Below are 19945 nucleotides of genomic sequence, written 5' to 3'. Positions count from 1 at the left end.
GGAAGGTGTCTCCTAGCATCAAGTCCGTTCAAGATGAGTCTGTTGTATACACAAAGGACATGAAAAAGACAAATATCTCATAAAGCTAAGGATAGATTAGGTGGGACCATACATAGGCTCAGACAGGGCATTAAGCAGTCAGATAGGATGAATTTCTTTTCCAGATTCTTTGCAATACTGAAGGGGAATAGAAAGTCAACTGCACATCCGGAGTGAAGCATTGCCTTCGACATCCTTCCTGCCTCATCGACAGTTGGAGCTCGAAACACACCCTCTAGAAAGGGAAATGTATGAACAGGAGGCTGGAAGAGTTGTGGGCACCAGAGGAGGGTTGGGGTTTATGACGTCTAGGGGAAAAGCCAGAAAACCAGAAAAGAGGACAAATTGGAGGAAGTAGAGGATTCTAGAGGAAAGAAAGTTCAAAGAGCAGAGGAAGTGAGGAGGCGAGAGAAGGGGTTATTGGGAGGAATCCAGAGGGGATGAGCTGGCCCAAGGTCTGGGTGAGGCCACTGTGACCCTGAGGCCTGTATAAGTGGGGGCAACCTCTTGGGCAGGTTTCCACCTCTCTCCCATCCCATCTTGACTCTGTATGATTTGGATTTTTATCCCCAGAAATATCAAGTGAAGAGCTATCTGAACCTCTCTTGGTTGTTGTGTCTATGAGGTGTAGGCAGCAAAAACAATGAAAACATAGTAGCTGAAATTTGTCTTGAGTAGTGCTAAGTATGTTACATGAATGAACTCATTTTTAAATTTAATTTAATTTTTTTTTTAATTTTAGAGAGAGGGTGCGTGTGAGCAGGCAAGGGAGGGAGGGAGGGAGGGAGGGAGGAAGGAAGGAAGGAAGGAAGGAAGGAAGGAAGGAAGGAAGGAAGGAAGGAAGGAAACTCCAGATGAGATTTTGATAGGAGTGGACCCTTTTCCCCCAAATTTCCCACCCAAGTGGTCTCTATTCTCTTCCACTGATGGCAGAATGAGTTGCTTCCTCTTGTTGATACCCATTGAGGACGAAATGAGTTCCTTCATGGGGCGCCTGGATGGCTCTGTTGGTTGAGCATCTGACTCGATTTCAGCTCAGGCCATGATCCCAGGGTCATGGGATCAAGTCCTGCATTGGGCTCCATGCAGAGCAGGGAGCTTGCTTAAGAGTCTCTTTGTCTTTCTGCCCCCTTCCCTGCTCACACGCACTCCTTCCTTCCTTCTCCTTCCTCATTTATAAAGAAGAGCTGTAAAAACCCCATCAGCCAAACATAAGGAGCCTGATACCAGACTGGACTCAAAATTCAACCTGCCTGAGCCAGTGCAAGTATTTTCCTATTCTGTGAAACAAAGGAACCAGCAGATACCCTGGACCAGGACATAGATACCTTGTAAAAGTTTCCTTGACACAAATTTAAGTTTGTCCTCCCCTTGGGGCATAAGGGCTACACATGCAAATGCACACACGCGCGTGCGCACACACACACACACACACACACGTCTCCCTTATTGGTTAGGATCGTCCTACAGCCCCTGGAAATTCTCTCCCACTACAAGTTGTCTTCTCTAACACCTGAATTTCCCCAGTGATCCTTCTAGTTACCTTGCAGATAATGCCAAGCTTTTACCAGCCCACTCAAAGGTACTGTCCCCGTCACCCCAGTCTCCCAGCTAACACCGGGCACCGCACAGTCACAGATGCATCCAGTCCATGCTTCTGACCATTGATCCGACATCAATTTTTTCCAAGCCCGAGGCATGCGATTATCTACAAAGCTGCCTTACAAGATAAAATCCCCAGGCCTCTCCCCTACCCACCCCCTCCAACAATCCAACAAGCAGACATTGATTTTACACAGAATGTGCATGGCTTTGATGGTGTTATTGCAATCAACATGAAAAATACCACCGCAGTGCTTATCCGGATGTCTCTGTTGTTTTGCCTCATAGCACAAGTGATTGTTTAAAGAGGCCTGACACTGTTGGAGTCTTTTGTTTTATGGATTTTGTAAAGCATTGCTCTTTGTCTCCTGGGCTCGCAGAGGAGGAAGCTGTGTTTTCAAGGCAATGGGCAATGCTTTTGGAAAATAAGATCCAAAGTGAGGGCTGATTCTGGGAGTCTTTTAAGCTCCCACATTCATCTGATGATGGCCCTGCTGGCCTGTGCCTTTAACACAGGACTGGCCAGGTTACCCCTGGACCTTTATAAAACCCTATCTGTTCTCCATGGCGTTCTGCCTTTCTTATTCCATGCTGGTCCTACGTAACTAAATGGGTTTGCTCCCTGTTTTTTACCTCTCTGCCTCTCCCCCGCCACCGCCCCCCCATCACAGCCAAGCAATTATCTGACTCATCTGATCTCCAACAAAAGTCAACAAAGAAAGTTGGCACACACGCCATTCGCTACCCCTCCCACACAGGCAAAGAGCCAGAGATGCAGACGCCCCTATTCTCTTCTCTCCCTCTGCCTGTGACAGTCACTTGTACCGCCCAGTTCGCCCACTTCTCCCATCAGAACGGGACCCCCAAAAGCCTGGAGCCCTTCACCGTGTTTGCTGTACCCACTTATGGCCTATTGTCCAACTTAAAGCTGTTTGAATTATATTGAGAATCACCTTGAGGGTAAGGATTCAGTTGGACAATCATGACATCATGTATTCGAGAATGATCGCTCATTCTGAAGCAGGTTACCTCAACTGGGGTACAACTGACATTTGGAGACAGATGAATCTCTGCTTGGGGAGAACCTCCTATGATTGAAAGATGTTTAGCAGCATCAAAAATATCTGAGATATTGCCCGATATCCCCTGGTGGGCAAAATCACCCCAGGGTAAGCACCCTGGGGCATCACAGAGGGTAGGGAACTAACGCTAACACAATTTCATGAAGAGATGGTAACCTGAAGGCAAAGTGAGTCAGGAGAACTTTACCTCTAGTATCACAACCCATCATGCCCCTGAGCTCCACGGCGCTCCCTATCAAACCTGCACGATGATTCTGATCCACCCAGCCCAAAGAATTGACCTGCCTTCTGTGGATCAATATGAAACTACATGTTTCTACCGCCCCATCAAATCTCCTGGCTCTACATTTGATAGCTGAATTTATTAGACATGTCTAGGCCCAATTTGGGGTCGTCTGTTTATTACAGTACATACAGAGAGCAAGAGTGAACCATGCCTCATGCAACCTTAGAGAACAGCATCTACACTTAGAGTGGGGACAAGTGGATTTGGGGCCCGGATATGCCGTTGGGCCACTGAGTGCCGTCGGGTGACTCCCCTACCCTCCATGGGCACATCTTCCTTGTTTGGCCTGCAGTGGGAGAGCAGAAAAAGAAGGGGGTGGGCCCCATAAGGGTCTTCCAACTGTTGTGTGGATTTCTAGAGTTTAATGAAGGTGTTGTAGGCACCCCCTTGGGAGAGAAGAGAAAATGTGAGATCAGGAGCCTCCTGCTCAAACGTCAAGAGAGGTGTTTTTCTCTTACCTCGTCTACATACTGGGCTTCTAAGTCAAATTTCCTCTGTACCCTTAACTCCCAAAGTTTCAACATCAGATGTGTGTGTGTGTGTGTGTGTGTGTGTGTGTGTGTTGTTGTTGATCTTAAAGAAAAAAACAACAACTCAATGACATGTGTTAAAGGATAATAAAGAAGACTTTGGAGAGAACTTTATAGGTATAACCACTGCAATGGAACTTTCCAGGGTGGGAGGAAGAGAGATTGGGCCAAACTGTGAATACAGCAAGGGCAATGGGAATCTATAGTCAAGGAGCAAGGTGGAGGGCAGTGGATAGATTAGTAAAAGGGAGAATCAGGAGCACAGGGCTTCTGGAGAAACTAGTCTAACAGGATTCTCACTGCAAATAGGCCAGTGCGATCAGACGTCACCTTGGTGGATGATGAGGAACCTGATGAGGTCTCATAAGAGTTATCAGAATGCAAGGTGGGGGGGTGTCTAAACGGACTTAGCAGCATTCTTGCTAAAACTGGGTTTTACAGGGAAAGGTACCAATGGACCCAAGAGAATGTTCAGGAGCCTGACTGAAGTCTGATCAAGGAAAGAATCTTTGTCAGTGTGTATACTGCCATTAAAGTTTTAAAACATTTAGACCAGATAACATCAAGGAACCCTCTGGCTCCAGCATTCTAGAAAACTCTTTACGATAGAAATAATTTCCTGTGCAAACATACTTTAATGGCCACTAGTGCCCAGACTGAAAGAGGGCAAGAACTGAATCCTACAGAGAAGGGAAAAGAAAGCTTATTCCTCTGTCCCCCCAAATTCTCAGCATGCCTCTCCCAAGTCCCCAACAAAAGACAGATTATCAAGAACATTCATGTGCTTTCATAAGGAACTGAGACCTGAATAGTTAAACTTCAGTGTTTTTATGCTAATTATGTTTTTAGGAAGAGTAGAGACTTGTAGAAAAAAAAATGAGAAGACAAAAAAGAAAGGATATAAACTTCGAGGAGTAAACTCAGGGATATTTAACAACGTCTGTTCCTTCAGAATCCTCTCCGTGTCCCTCTGCTTCCAGAAATAAGGACGCTCTTTCCTCCAAGTCTACGGAGAGCACCTCTCCTATGAGGATCTTTTGACCTGCTTCAGGAGAAGGTCAGGCAGTCATTTCTCAAATTCCGTGAGCTTCAAACGCTGACGTGCCATATCTTGGAATAGGTTGCCAACCCATTCCTCCTTCACTTTATTTTTTTTTTTTCATGTTTATTTTTGAGAGCGAGAGAGTGCATGAGCATGGGCTCGTGCATTAGCAGGGGAGGGGCAGAGAAGGAAAGGGAGACAGAGAATCCCAAGCAGGCTCTAAGCCGTCAGCGCAGAGCCCGACTTGGGGCTCGAACTCAGGAACCATTAGATCATGACTTGAGTGGAAATCAAGAGTCGGATGCTTAACCGACTGAGCCACCCAGGCACCCCACCCCTTCTTCACTTTATGTATATAACCTCCAGGTACCCCCTGTGGGCAAGGGCTAAAAAGAAGGTCCCGCCAGGAAGCCCTGAATTTGCAGGAGGAAGGGGAAGGTTGGGGTTTTCACCATCTCCTCTTTTCACAAGTGGGCCTCCTCTGATCCGATGCCATGTCTTGTTGCTCAGAACTTGCTCGCAGCCTAGATCTACCCACACCAGCACCCGCGTCTGCTTCCCCCCAGTCCCTCTGAGCCTGCGCGGGGGACTGGAGCCCTCTGACTTCTTCTGAAGCCTGGGCATTTGACAGTGGGCCAGCCGGCAGCCTCAGCTGCAAAGTTTGCCCCGAGCCCCACAGTCTTCTTGTTTTATTAATACAGCACATAATGAGAAGAACTGGCCTGAGTGGCAGCTACAAAAGACAGTCATCTCCCAAAATGTGATATTTGATCACAGAAGGATTTTGCGGTGGGAGAACTTATAATCCTAAATTTAAATCCTTCCTGACTTTCCGAGGTTCCAGTATCAAAATCCTTTTAGGATTTTTTAAAGTGTGTAATCTGTTTAGGAAAAAAAAAAAACAACAACTCTCTAGCCCATTCTTTCTCCAAAAATAGGCTTGTTACATTTTTAACTTCCCTGAAGAGAAAGAAGGAAAGAAATGTCTTTTTTAAAAAAAAAATATATTTTTGTTGTTTATTTGGCTAAAGGGGCAACCGTTTCTAAGAGATCCGATAAAATATTCCTACTAAAACAAAGTGAAACTTCTTTCAGTGCCTGCAAATAAACGCAGAAGAAACATTTATTTTAAAAGGGATTAAGGAGAGAGAGAAACCAGGAGGGGCGGGAAAAAGAAGGAGCTAAAGCCTACCAGAAAGAGATTGCCAAACTCTCTTCCTCTTTCCTGGATACCTCAAGCAAGCAGAGGAGGGAAGCCGCAGGTTGCCTATTATCATTTAAATTAGAGGGTGGAGAATAAGGGTCCCCTGAATGGAAGGGAGGGCAGGGGGGAGCGGGGAGAGCTGAGCACAGGCTGAAGGGAGGGGCAACCGAATGGAGACAGAGAAGGGCTTGGCCCTGTTCAGCTGTCTGGGCAAACCTCCCACTCCCAGGGATCACCTCTTCAAGGGTTGAATAAAGGTTGAAGTCAGAAAACTTGTCCCCAAAGACAGTCCACAGGTAAAGGTTTCCTCAGAATGGCTGAACCTCCTGGATACATTTTTCCGTGTGATTTTCATTCCATTTTCCTCATCTGTTATAACATAAAATTTCATCAACTGTAAATGTCAGTCCTTCCCTTTATTACTTGCTAATGTCATAAAAATCTGAATTGTTGGCTTTGTTAAAGGGCTTGCCGGGCATTGACTTTTCCTTATTTGTACTTTACTACCCCAAATGTGTGGGGCTTATTTATTTATTTTTTTTAAAATAACATCCCTTTTGAAATGGGATTTAAATAACAGAGCAAGGTTTGCCATTATCATAAATGTATAAAGTGCTTTGTGAGTAATAAAATGGATCATGGATTCAGGATAATTCAAACTGAAATGTTACGTTCAGTATCAAGATTAGATTACGTTAATGCAGTTCATTTTAAATGGTTTAAAGGCCATCAGATGCATGTGAAAAGAATCTGTATCATAACTTAGAATAAATAGACTGAGACATTTGTTTATAATGTCAGTGCTAAACAAATCTATTACTACATTTCTGCATGTAGCGTTATATTACCACTGCTATTAAATAAACAGAGCATGAAGATAAATTATAGCTTTAATTATAAACATTACCTTTGCGTACTTATTAATTTAAAATGGAACAATGTTCAATAACCTTAGGTTATTTATATCAGCTAACATTTTAATTAACTTTGTTGTATTTATGCGTCTTGGTAATTGTTGCTACCAGGCACACGGAGCTCCTTGAATAATGGAAGCAATCTAACCTATCCCTGCGCATATTACCCATTAATGGGATGGTAACATTGTAACTCCTGCCAGAAAATCAGGCTCCTCTGCTGCACTGGCTCCCTGGGTGAAGAACCTAAGGCTCCAAAATTTGCCTTTCTCCTTGGAAACCACCAATGGGAGCACGTGAAATTCCTGGATGAACTATGGGACGAGGTGGCAGAGAAACCAGCAATTACCCTGTGAATTAAGAAAAAAAATAAGCGTCCTTCAAAAACGTTGAGTTGAAGAGCCATCATAGTGGTTGAGCATGTGGCCAGAGGCCGTGGCTCTTCCTCAATAGTGGCAAGAGGCTAATGGGCAATCTTTTCTCAGTCTTTGTTGGAGTGGTAGAACAGAAGGAGGGGGAGACTTCTAGACCCTGGCCCACCGTGTATTTTACTGGTCATCTCTTGGCTTTTCCATTGGTCTCTTGGAGTCTTATTGCTCTTCATTTCCATGCCATGAGAAGTCTGTGACGGAGTTAACAGTGTCTAAGAGCCCTTCCCTCCTTCCTTAGACTATGGGAGTCTACCCTCTGATGCCTGTCCATCTCTTTAGAGAGCTGGCCCAGGCTTCCCTTGGGTCAAGCTTCTCAGTATATCCATAGGTCTCTCCTCCCATCCAAAGCCAGCGCAATGGCCATGACTTTCCTCCCCATAGCTTTTCACCATTTTGCTAAAACACCCCTTCCTTTTGTCCTTTCATGATAGGCTTTGGTTGTCCATTAAACCTAAAGATCGAATGTTCAAAACACAAACATAGATTCCACTGTTCCTGGGGACAGGGAGGGCTTAATTTTCATATGCTACCTCAAATTCTAAGAAATTAGAAGGAAAAAGAAAGCATGGTTACATTGGGTTGGGGGAAAGGATCTGGAAATCAGGGATCTCTCTACTAAACCTTGTCCCCATGTCTGTGTCCCCATCACACCCTTTACCCTCCAAGGCCAAGTAGCCAACAGTCTATCTGATGGGATTCTCCCTGCATTGAGGGGAGGAACTCTTCCGTCTTCACTGGACTATCTCTAGAATTTACACACAGCCAGGCCTATAGAAAACACACAATATGCATATGTTGAAAAAACCCAAACAGATAAAGAGTAATAATCGCCACAACAGGTATCAGCCAACCTTGATGGTATAACATGCTCTACAGCCAAGCACTGTCTCCACCTTCAGAAAACAGGAAGGTCAGCCCTGAAGGTCAGCACATCCCATTGACCTATATGGGCTCTCACTCTATACCCGATACTGCAGTAATAGCAGGACCAAATTCCCATGACAAGATCGCGAGGGGACCAAAATGGGAACTGTTTTAAGAGATGTACACAAAATAACTCTTGAAATAAATATTCTTTTTTATGTACTTATTTTTAAAGGCCGTTTCCCCCATTCTTATAAAAAATGTAGTAGCCAAATCATGGGAATATGCGTGCACGTGCACACACACAAACACATACACTCAGCTTTCATATCCACCCTCCCACTCTCCTCATAGACCAACTCTACCATCGCCTCTATCCAGAAAAGGGCCGGATTCCCTTTTCATCTACCACTGATCACTTACTAAGCCGTCAACATCTCCAGATCTCTGACCCCACTTATGAATCTGTGGGATAAATTCAATAATTTCATCCTTACCCACCTTACCGGAATAATCAGTGTATCCAGTGGCATGACAAACATGAAGACATCTGGGCAGAAATAATATCTCATCTGAATGTAAAGAGTTATTTTATTAAAACATTACTTGGGGATCCTCCTACGCAGAGCATATTTAGCAAGAGGGTCATGAATGTGTTCAGAAGTGTCTCATCACATTGTTCGCACTAGTAAGGAGCTCTGAATATCCATAGTTTGGTAGGGAGATGGGTAAAGTATGGGATTGGATGATGGAATACAACACAGTAGTTTGAAATAATGAATTCTAGTGACACAGCAACACCAGACAGCCTTCAGAATCCTAGAGTTGAGTAAACCAGGTTAGAAGTAGAATAAGGTTCATCAAATAATATGATGATGCAAATTGAAAAAAAAACAAATGGAAGAAAACACCACGATTTCATGGATGCATGCTACCTATGCATGAACAAATGAAAGGTGAATTAGAAGTATGTGTATTCAAGACATTAGCACAGGGGCGCCTGGGTGGCTCAGTCGGTTAAGCATCGACTTCAGTTCAGGTCATGATCTTTGGGTCTGTGAATTCAAGCCCCCTATTGGGCTCTGTGCTGACAGCTCAGAGCCTGGAGCCTGCTTCGGATTCTGTGTCTCCCTCTTTCTCTCTGTCCCCTCCCCTGCTCGTGCTCTGTCTCTCTGTCTCTCTCTCAAAAATAAATTAGCACAGACATCTAGAGAGAAAAGGGGCATGGGACTAGAGATGCCAGATGATGCAGAAAATAATAAAAAGTACGGTAAAAACAAAAGTATTTTTCCAAAAGTGGAGGTGATAGTATGGCACAAACTGAGGAGTAAGAGTGAGTCTGTCCTTGATGTACAAATGCTAGTATTTTCAGGAAGGAATGAAAAGTGCTTGCCTTAGTTGGCTAGGACCGCCATAACACAGTACCACAGCTTGAGTGGTTGAATCAACAGAAATGTATAGTCTCACAGTTCTGGAGGGTAGACGTCTGAAGTCAAAATGTAGGCTGGGTTGGTTCTTCCTGAGGGCCATGAGGGAAGGATATGATCTATTCCAGGTCTGTCTCTTTGGCCTGAAGATAGTCGTCTTCATGTTCACATGCTTTCTTCTGTTATGCCCATGTATCTTCAAGTTTCCCCCTTTTTATAAGGACACCATTCATACTGGTGTAGGGCCCACCTTAATGACCTAATCTAATTTGATTACCTCTGTAAAGACCCCACCTCCAAACAGAGTCACACTCTGAGGTAGCTGGGGGGTTAGGATTTCAACATATGAACTTGGGCAGGAAACACAGTTCAACCACTAATGGTGTTTTATCTCAAACAACATAGTAGCGAGGATGATGGTCTAAAAATTATTTGATACATCTCAGACTGTGGTTATAGAGATGATAAAACATTGAAGTTAAAACTGAATGAAGAGTTAGCATAGGGACGCCTGGGTGGCTCAGTCGGTTAAGCGTCCGACTTCAGCTCGGGTCATGATCTCACGGTTTGTGGGTTCAAGCCCCGCATTGGGCTCTGTGCTGACAGCTAGCTCAGAGCCTGGAGCCTGCTTCGGATTCTGTGTCTCCCTCTCTCTCTGACTCTCTCCTGCTCATGCTGTCTCTATCTCTCTCTCAAAAATAAATAAAATATTAAAAAAAAAAAAGAGTTAGCATAGACATATCTTGAAATACGAGTACAAAACATAATATTTCTTTTCTTTTTTTTTTTTAATTTACTTCTGAGAGAGAGAGAGACAGACAGACAGACAGAGAGACAGAGTGAGCAGGGGAGGGTCAGAGAGAGAGGGAGACACAGAATCAGCAGCAGGGTCCAGGCTCTGAACTAGCTGTCAGCACAGAGCCCGATGCGGGGCTCGAACCCACAAACTGTGAGATGATGACCTAAGCTGAAGTTGGACGCTTAACCGACTGAGCCACCCAGGTGCCCTGTCATAATATTTCTACATAGCTGTATTATCTTATGAATTCATGATTTTAAATACACATGTCTAACTAGACTAATAAAATGAATATAATAAAACATTCGACTATTTCTAAATAATTCTAAAAGTTTGTAAATCTCATGGTTTGTGAGATCGAGCCCCACATCAGGCTCCGCACTGGCAGTGTGGAGCCTATTTGAACTCTCTCTCCCTTTCTCTCTGCCTCTCTCATTCTCTCTTTCTCTCTCTCTCTCTCTCTCTGTGTCAAAATAAATAAATAAAAACATTTTAAAAATAAAATAAAAATATTTTTAAAAAAACAAGAACAAAAAGTTATTTTAATCTCCCCAACTAGGAAATTAAAGAATCATCTCATTGTTGGTTTGCTTTGTATTCAAATATACACGAATGGTCCTAAGCTAGAAACATGCATATTTATCCCCTTCCAGTTTGATTTATCAGGTATCTTCTCTCTGAAGAGCCCCTCATTCTCTAGCCTACTAAGAATTAACTACTCTCAGGGTACCTGGGTGGCTCAGTCCATTGAGCGCTGGACTCTTGATTTTGGCTCAGGTCATGATCCTAGGGTCGTGAGATTGAACCGTGTGCGGGGCCTGCTTGGGATTCTCTCTATCTCCCACTGTCCCTCTCCCTTGCTCACATACGATCTCTCTCTTTAAAAAAAAAAAAATAACAAAAGTAAATTAATCACTCTTTGTTCTGGATAACAATTTCTTCGTTTATTCTATTGTTGTATGTTACAATTGTTAAAAAAAAAAAAAACAAGCAAGTATGTTTGCCTTCGGCATTAGAATGTGACTTTCTTAAGGGCAGGAATTGTGTTTCATTCACCCTTGCAGCACACCTGGCTCATTTTTTCCTACACAATTAATAAATACCCTGGAGCTCCACTCATCTATGATTGCGTTTGTTTCAAGTTTTTGTCTTCTTTTCTTTAATTCAATAGATAATACACATTTCTTATTGAAAATTTAAGCAATGTAGATTTATTTTAGGTTGTCTGAAACAATGCTTTCTAACAAAATGTTGATCACATAATGCAATGTCTGCTCCTCTCAATGATATATCTTGTAAAATAAATATTCTTCCTCATTATCATGTTTAGTAGCTATACTGCGTCCTATTGAGTGGATATCATAATTTAAGTAACCTAAATGCCCACTCTAAGGGAGTGTTTACTTTCACATTGTCCTTGCTAGACAGGCAAGCAGAAATAGATAGAAACCACAATAAAAGATGTTAACAGATCAATCCCGGTGGTCAAGTAGACATAAAATAAGTTACAATATAAGAGATTTGAATAGCATGAGCATAAGGAAGATCAGATCTTGAGGGTAAACATTGAAATGTACGCCCCAATAAGAAAGACTTTTCTTTCCTTTCAAGCACACAATGAATCATTCATGACAACGGAAGATATACTATTTCACAGAAGAAACACAATAGATTCTAGAAAATAAAAAGACACAAGTAACGTGCTCAGATCTTCGTGCAATAAACAAGAAATTAACCATAAAGCAAAACTAAGTCCTCTCTGAAATTTAAAAACACCCCTGTTAACATTTCCAGGTGAAAGGTTAAAGGTAAACCAACGTTTCCTTCTAAAGGAAAATTGCAGAAAACATGTCAGAATCTCTACATGTACAATGACAGTGGTGACCAGAGGAAAATTCAGAGCCTTAGATATTTATATACATAAAGTGATGCCATGAAAACAAAGTCCCACCTCAAAAAAGGAGAAACACATCGAAATAAAAAGAAACAGCAGAATAGAAATAATAAAGGTAAAAGCACCATTCATAAGATAAATCCTTGACAGTGAAATCAGAAGTAAATCCAAGTATTCTTTCCTTTCCAAAAAAATCAACAGTTAAGACAAATGACTCGGTAAGCAAATCAGAATAAGAAGGTCCAGTGGATGGGGCGATGCCGAGGAGGCAAAGATGGAAATCCGTACAATGGGAAATGACAAGTGGGAGAAAATGAGTTAGTCCTGCTCAAGTGACCTTGAAATATTTGGGCAGATCCAGATGGACACGTCCAGTAAATGGGGGGCAGGTGAGTCTAAAGTTCTGTAGAGAGATCCGGGCTGGAAAAAGGGTCACCTGTCTACAGAAGGGAGTAAGATCCTCCGCCCCCCAGCGGGGGACACTACGGGGGCGCTGAGGAGTTCCTGTTCAGTCCTGGGCCGGGCTCGCTGCCTCCTTGCTCCTTACACCGTATTTCCCAGGTGTCAGTGGCTGCTGGCTCCTGCCTGGCTTCACCCAGTGGAGGACCCTAAAGGAGATAGGAGGGCAGAGAAAGCTGTGGGTCCCACTTCCATGAGTAGCCTTGGCTTTGGGGGCTTAGGAACCACCCCCTGCTCCCATTATTACTCTCACCCTACAGTGGTGCAAGTTTTCTATTGTTGATGCTCTCTGAGTTGCCTCAACGCCCTCCCTTAGGCTCCCAACTCTTGTAAGGCAAACTGGGGACCCCCTACGTTCCAGATTCAGACAGAAGACAAGGAGTTTTTGAAGGAAATGGAAAAGGAGCCATCAACGAGGCAGGAAGAGGGGAATCTCCATGCATGCACTCGTTCCTGTGATTCTTCCTCTGTCCCCAGTATCAAATTTATATTTTAATTGATGTCTCCAGAAACCACCATGCTGAAAGCCAAAGTAGCAAATGGCAGGGAGAAATTTCGGGAGAATGCCTCTAAACTCCAGAAACACTCCTGGCTGCCAGCACCCAAGGCACTAGCTAACTGTCTCTTAGAAAAGGGACCCTCAGCCAACACATATTTTATTCAGTGGCTGGGCTGGGCTGTGTTTATAATCTTAATAACACCCCAGCTTAATCAAGTCAGCCCTACTACCTTAGCTATCATTTAATTGCCTGTGGTTTATATCTTGCATATTCAGTGGTTCTGTGATTGAAAAGGTAACGACTGAGCCACTTAAGGAAGAAAAAAAAAAAGAAGACAAATATTAACACACATTGCATGAGAAACTCAGATTAAATGGGGTAATTTTACATTTCATCAGATTTCCTTTTTCCAAACTACTGAGTAAAGCTTGGGCACACACACTGGGGGAGAATTCTTTCCAAGGAGAGCTTAACTGTGCTTTTCTTCCTTCCCATCAATAGATCCGCATAGCAGTGCTTATGAAATCATCTAACTAAATGTGCCTCATTAACCTATATTTATCTATATTGAGTACCTGGTGATCCCTGATGTTTCTGGAATTGATTATCTCCCACCGGGTGAGTCTCAAAGAACCCTGAGTGGAGGAGACTTGAACGGATCTGTTGACATTTTCAAATGATGTTACATTTCAGTCCCGCTTGGCTGACCACAAGTCCTTGTCCATCACTTGTTCCTGTGAGTTTCAAATCCTTTCATCTCTGCCCTCAAGCAGAAACCTTGACCTAATGGGAACTTTGACCTCCTCGGTGCTGCCCCAGACCTTCTACAGCCCATCAAAGTGGCCCGGTGGTCTCAGAGACATAGGGCACTTACTGCAGACAGGAAGTGAGTAAAAATTAATTGCACTTTCCATAACTGTGCCATGTGGTCACTGAAGGATGAGGAACAGGCCCATTAAAGGCAGAGCCCACAGGACAACCCAGTGGCCCCGGATGCAGCTGCCACAACTTCCTGGGCAGTGCCTGCAGTTGCCTTAGCAGGTGGATGCCCCACAAAGGCAAGAAGCAGCACTCTGCTTTTCCGCTTCCAGACCCTGGTCCGTAGTGAGTACTCAAGAATCATTCGTTCAGCGACGGAATTAATGAACGTTGAGCAGCGAGAATGGCAAACATAGATACAACCTTCCAAATCTGAGGAGGCTTGGAAATCGTGTGGGCACCTGCCTTCGCCTTTGGGGGCCAATGCAGCATCAAAGCCAGGCTCTGGAATCAGGTAAGCACTCCCCATGTAAAACGTATGACTCTGAGTGAGAGACTAATGTCCTCTCAGACTCAGTTTCCTCACCTGTGAAATGGGAATAATAATGGTAGTTACAGGTGATGGGGGAGCAGATGGGGGTAATAGGTGAAGGAGATTAGGACTGCACGTACCACGATGAGTGCTGAGTAATGCATAGAACTGCAGAATCTCATACACCCGTAACTAATATAATACTGAATGTTAATTATACTTGAATTTAAAAAAATGATAGTAGGTGCATTATAGGGTTATTATATAAGAGTTAGATGATATTATACCTGGAATGATAAAATGCCTGGAAGAGTAGCCACCCTCAGTCTATGTTAACTATTATTACTTAGGTCAGGGAATTTGGTTTAGTTTCGATTTTTATTTACTTACTTATTTTGAGAGAGAGAGAGAGAGAGCAGGCAGGGAAGGGAGCAGAGAGAGGGAGACAGAGAATCTCAAGCAGGCTCCGTGCTGTCAGCACAGAGCTCGATCCGGGGTTCAAACTCATGAACCGTGAGATCGTGACCTGAGCCAAAATCAAGAGTCAGATGCTTAACTGACTGAGCCACCCAGGCGCCCCTCGATTAAAAAAACAAAAAACAAAAACAAACAGAAAAACCATGGAACTTTTTTTCCCCAGACAAAATCTTGAGAATGACCTCATGAATATAAAGCAGACTGAAGCAGAATTACCTTGGTAAGCACTGGGGCGGGGGGTGGGGAGCCTTGGAACCCTAGTCCGTCTCCTTCTGTCCCATGATCTCCAGAGAAAACTAAGTTTCTCAAGAAAACTCTGATTCTGCATTTACTTTGATCACTCCTCTCATTCCATGGACAATGACACTGATGCTCAGAGAGGGGAAGTGACCAACTTAGGATCACACAGCAAGTGCCTGACCCAAGTGTCCTGGATTTTCTTCTCTGCTTTCTCATTGCCTCCAGGATCTCACACTGGCAGGGCCCTTGAAAGCGAAGTAACCCAGTCCTTTCCCTCTGTATTATCCCTTGGTCGTGTTGGATTGGTGACTTAGAGGTCTCCATTAGCATTAGGAATTCTAATGCTGGAAAATTCTGGCCAAAATTTGCCTGTGCGCAACTTTCACTTACAGTTAGTTATTATTGTGAGTGTGGTATGCAGTATATGCCGTATAACCTTCTGAGATGCATAAAGACAAGTTAATACCACTCATTGGCATTGAGGACACATCCAGGTCCTCCAGATCGTGACGTGTGTCCCCTCGATGGTGGAGCTAGAGAGGAAGATGAATCTCTCACCCATCTCCATGAAAGATCTCCAGGCCCCAAAGATCCCCGCCATCATTCGCCACTACCCGCCAGACAAGACTGGGGGTTAGCCGAGCTCATCGTCATTGACTGAGCTCGAATCATCTTCCTGACTGTGCCTCATCTATTCAAACGTTCTTTATACATGTGAATAATAAACTCTTCGACTTTCAACCCGTCTTTGTCGTTATGAAAATAAACCAGAAAAGGGGCACCTGGGTGGCTTAGTCGGTTAAGCGTCCGACTTTCGCTTAGGTCATGATCTCGCGGTTCGTGGGTTCGAGCCCCGCGTCGGGCTCTGTGCTGACTGCCCGCTCAGAGCCTGGAGCCTGTTTCAGTCTGTGACTCCCTCTCTCTCTGACCCTCCCCTGCTCACGCTGTCTCTCTCTCTGTCCTAGAAATAAATAAAAATTAAAAAAAAAAAGAAAGAAAATAAACCAGAATGTGAGGGTTGCCACTCTCCTCCTCCCCCACCCCACCCATGTCCCCTTCCACATCCCCAGGAGGGTACTGCACAATAAGGAAAAAATACAAATGTCTAGGTCACAACAAATCACCTAATCGTCTCTCTGTGATCAATGATGGTGGGTTGGATGAAACGGATATAGGGCTAGTTGTTCCACATATCTGGCCACAGTCCCCGGCACCACGTCAGGAACCCATGAGAAATGGCGAGCAGAAGGAGCCCAATCCACTACTAAACCATCAGAAGGTGTCTACCAGGGCCACTAATTCTCCCAAAGAAAGCAGTGGGGTTTCCCCCTTCTCCCTCATGTATATAATGTCATTCCTGGACTCGTGATTATGCAAGGGCCAGAGCAGCATCAACGGGTCACTCATTTCTCAGTGTTTACCATGCTGTGGCCACTTCTCTGGAAACACCACCATCACCCAGCCCCCGCTGAGCTTCTCAAGAAGATCATAGTATAATTAGACTACCTCCCTTCCACCTGAGTCTAGAATCTAACCTATTCCAAGAAGCCTTTCTGGATTAATCAAAGAGAAGAGAAGGCAATCTCATGGCCATTCAAATTGCTCGTTAGCCCAAGGTACAGTAACACTTCAGTTAAGTTGAATAAAAAAAAGTTGTGCTCCGTCTAGGGATAAAACATGAATAAGACAAAATTTCTGCCCTTAAGGAGGCAAGTTAGAAGGAGACACAGGTAAATTGATTTCTGGATTAGAGATTTGAAATTAAATAAGGATGCTAAGAGGACCAAGGAAGTAGAACTTGGTGACACTGCCTTTGAAGAGAGATTAATGATGGGACATCACAATCTTATCATATTGGCTCATGGGTGATCACAGAGTGGGACTTTAGTCAATACTTGCCCATTATTTATTCTGCTACCTTTCTTAAATTCTTATTCATGTATTTTGAGAGAGAGAGAGAGAGACANAGAAGAGAAGGCAATCTCATGGCCATTCAAATTGCTCGTTAGCCCAAGGTACAGTAACACTTCAGTTAAGTTGAATAAAAAAAAGTTGTGCTCCGTCTAGGGATAAAACATGAATAAGACAAAATTTCTGCCCTTAAGGAGGCAAGTTAGAAGGAGACACAGGTAAATTGATTTCTGGATTAGAGATTTGAAATTAAATAAGGATGCTAAGAGGACCAAGGAAGTAGAACTTGGTGACACTGCCTTTGAAGAGAGATTAATGATGGGACATCACAATCTTATCATATTGGCTCATGGGTGATCACAGAGTGGGACTTTAGTCAATACTTGCCCATTATTTATTCTGCTACCTTTCTTAAATTCTTATTTATGTATTTTGAGAGAGAGAGAGAGAGACAGAGAGAGAGAGAGAGAGAGAATAAGAGCAGGGGAGGTACAGAGAGAGAGGGAGAGAGAGAATCCCAAGCAGGCTCAGTGCTGTCAGCACAGAGCCCAATGCAGGGTTCAATCCCATGAACCATGAGGTCACAATCTGAGCTGAAATCAAGCATCAGATGCTTAACTGAGTGAGCCACCCAGGGCCCCTCTGCTGTATTTAAGTAATTCTGATATCTGTTAGATTTTTGTCCTCTTAATTAAGCTTCCTTTTCAAACATTTAAAGGGTTGTTCTTGTATGTTTTCTCTTCCCAACAATGGGTGATATCAATCTGAATTTCCCCTCCCCCAGAAGATACCCACCAAAAGATCTTATTGGCATTTTCATTGAAATCGTAGGAATTTGTATGGATTGATGTGGAGGAAACTGAACTTTATCAAATCTTCTCATTATGGAGTTAGGTATGATATTCTATCCATTCACATTATTTCTAAACTACAAAGTTGCTATGCTATGAAATTTTACAGTTTTCCTATAGAGAGCTTGCATTTTTTGACAGTGGTTTAAAACATTCTTTAATAACATGTGTAAAAAATTGGTGCTCAAGAATAGTTTTCTCAGCTTGAACTGTTTTCCTTTTCCATCCACAAAACAATACAAAATTATCGGCCCCCACACACATATACACGTAAAACTATAGTGAAATTATTTACACAGAAACCACATTAGATAGAGTGTAAATTGCTGAAAAATCAAGACGATTTCAAAAAGTATTGAAGACATGATTTTATTTCTAAAAAGCTGACTGTAAAACAATTTAGATAAAATTATTTTCTGTGGTTGTCAAAAGTTTCATGAAGGTCACATTTCAACCAAAATAATTATTATATTTACTTTTGGTGTTTATATTCTTGTTAATGTGGATTATTGTTGTTATTTTAACTGATTACTTCTGGAATTTAAAAAGCACAATTTTGTACTAGTCTGGTGTTCCTATTGAACTCTATTACAGTCTTGGTAGTTTTTCACTTGATTTCTTTTTGACACCTTTCTATGTAGACAATCGTATCATAAAAATGATGACTATATTCTTTCCAATGTTTATCTCTCATTTTCTAGCTCATGTCTTGTTTTATTGGTTAACACCTCAAAATGTTAAATAAGAGTAGTGATTGCCAATATCTTTATCTTACTCATGATTTTACTGGTATTATCTAGTGTTTTATTGTTTAGTCTGTTGTCCAGTATTTGTTTCTAGCAAATATACCAACATTATCAGTTTAAAGTGGTGGACTTAAAAGTTTTCGGGGCACCTGGGGGGCTCAGTCGATTAAGCATCTGATTTTGACTTAGGTCATGATCTCACAGTTCGTGGGTTCAAGCCCCGCATCAGGCTCTGTGCTGACAGCCTGGAGCCTGTTTTTGGATTCTGTATCTCCTTCTCTCTCTGACCCTCCCCTACTCATGCTTTCTCTCTCCCTCTCTCAGAAATAAATAAAACATTTTAAAATTTAAAAACAAGTTTTCTATCCACCTGACTATATATATTACTCAATTGTTTAAAAAAATGATGTGTAGAATATAGTCAGACAATCCTATACAACACTGGGTTTTCTACAGGGGCCATAAGTTAGGGTATTTCCTTGGACTTGTTAAAATGAAGCAAGTAACATATACTCTTTAGCAAACTTTTCATAAATAAAAGATTAAAGTGCAAAAGGAATTTTTCAAATGAGCCTTACCTGATTCAGAAATTANTTGATGTTTTGGCTATTGTGGACAGTGCTGCTATGAACATTGGGGTACATGTGCCCCCTGTACATCAGCACTCCTGTATCTCTTGGGTAAATTCCTAGCAGTGCTATTGCTGGCTCAGCAGCCATTGCTGGCTCTATTGTTAATTTTATGAGGAACCTCCGCACTGTTTTCTAGAGGGGCTGCACCAGTTTACATTCCCACCAACAATGTAGGAGGGTCTTTTTGCCCATTTTTCAGCACTGCCTCATTTGCAGTTAAGAACTCAGGAATGTATTTTGGATGATAATGATCATCCAGGCTCAGAGAATCTCAGTGTGGGAAGGGATAAAGAAAAAAACTGGGGAGGAGGGGAGTTCCCTTCCCTATTGATCATGATCCATGTGAATGTTAGTAAAAGTGCATTTTTTCATTCAAAAACCATTTACTAATGGGGTGCCTGGGTGGCTCAGTCAGTTAAGCATCTGACTCTTGATTTTGGCTCAGGTCATGATCTCATGGTTTGTGAGATCAAGCTCTGCATTGACAGCATAGAACCTGCTTGGGATTCTCTTCTCTGCCCCTTCTCCACTCATGCTCTCTCTCACTCCTTCGTTAAATAAATAAATACTTTAAAGATTTGTGAAACACCTATTGTTTATTATGTACCTGGCAACGTCTGGGCGCGGGGAGTATGGAACTAATCAAGGGTGACAAGGTTCCACTTCTTTGCACCTGCTGTTCCTGACACATGAAAGGCCCTTCTCTCAGACACCTGCACAGCTC

This window comes from Crocuta crocuta, unplaced genomic scaffold (assembly GCF_008692635.1).
Source record: "Crocuta crocuta isolate KB4526 unplaced genomic scaffold, BGI_CrCroc_1.0 scaffold124, whole genome shotgun sequence".
Taxonomy (NCBI): Eukaryota; Metazoa; Chordata; class Mammalia; order Carnivora; family Hyaenidae; genus Crocuta; species Crocuta crocuta.
Note: the sequence above shows the minus strand (reverse complement) of the source record.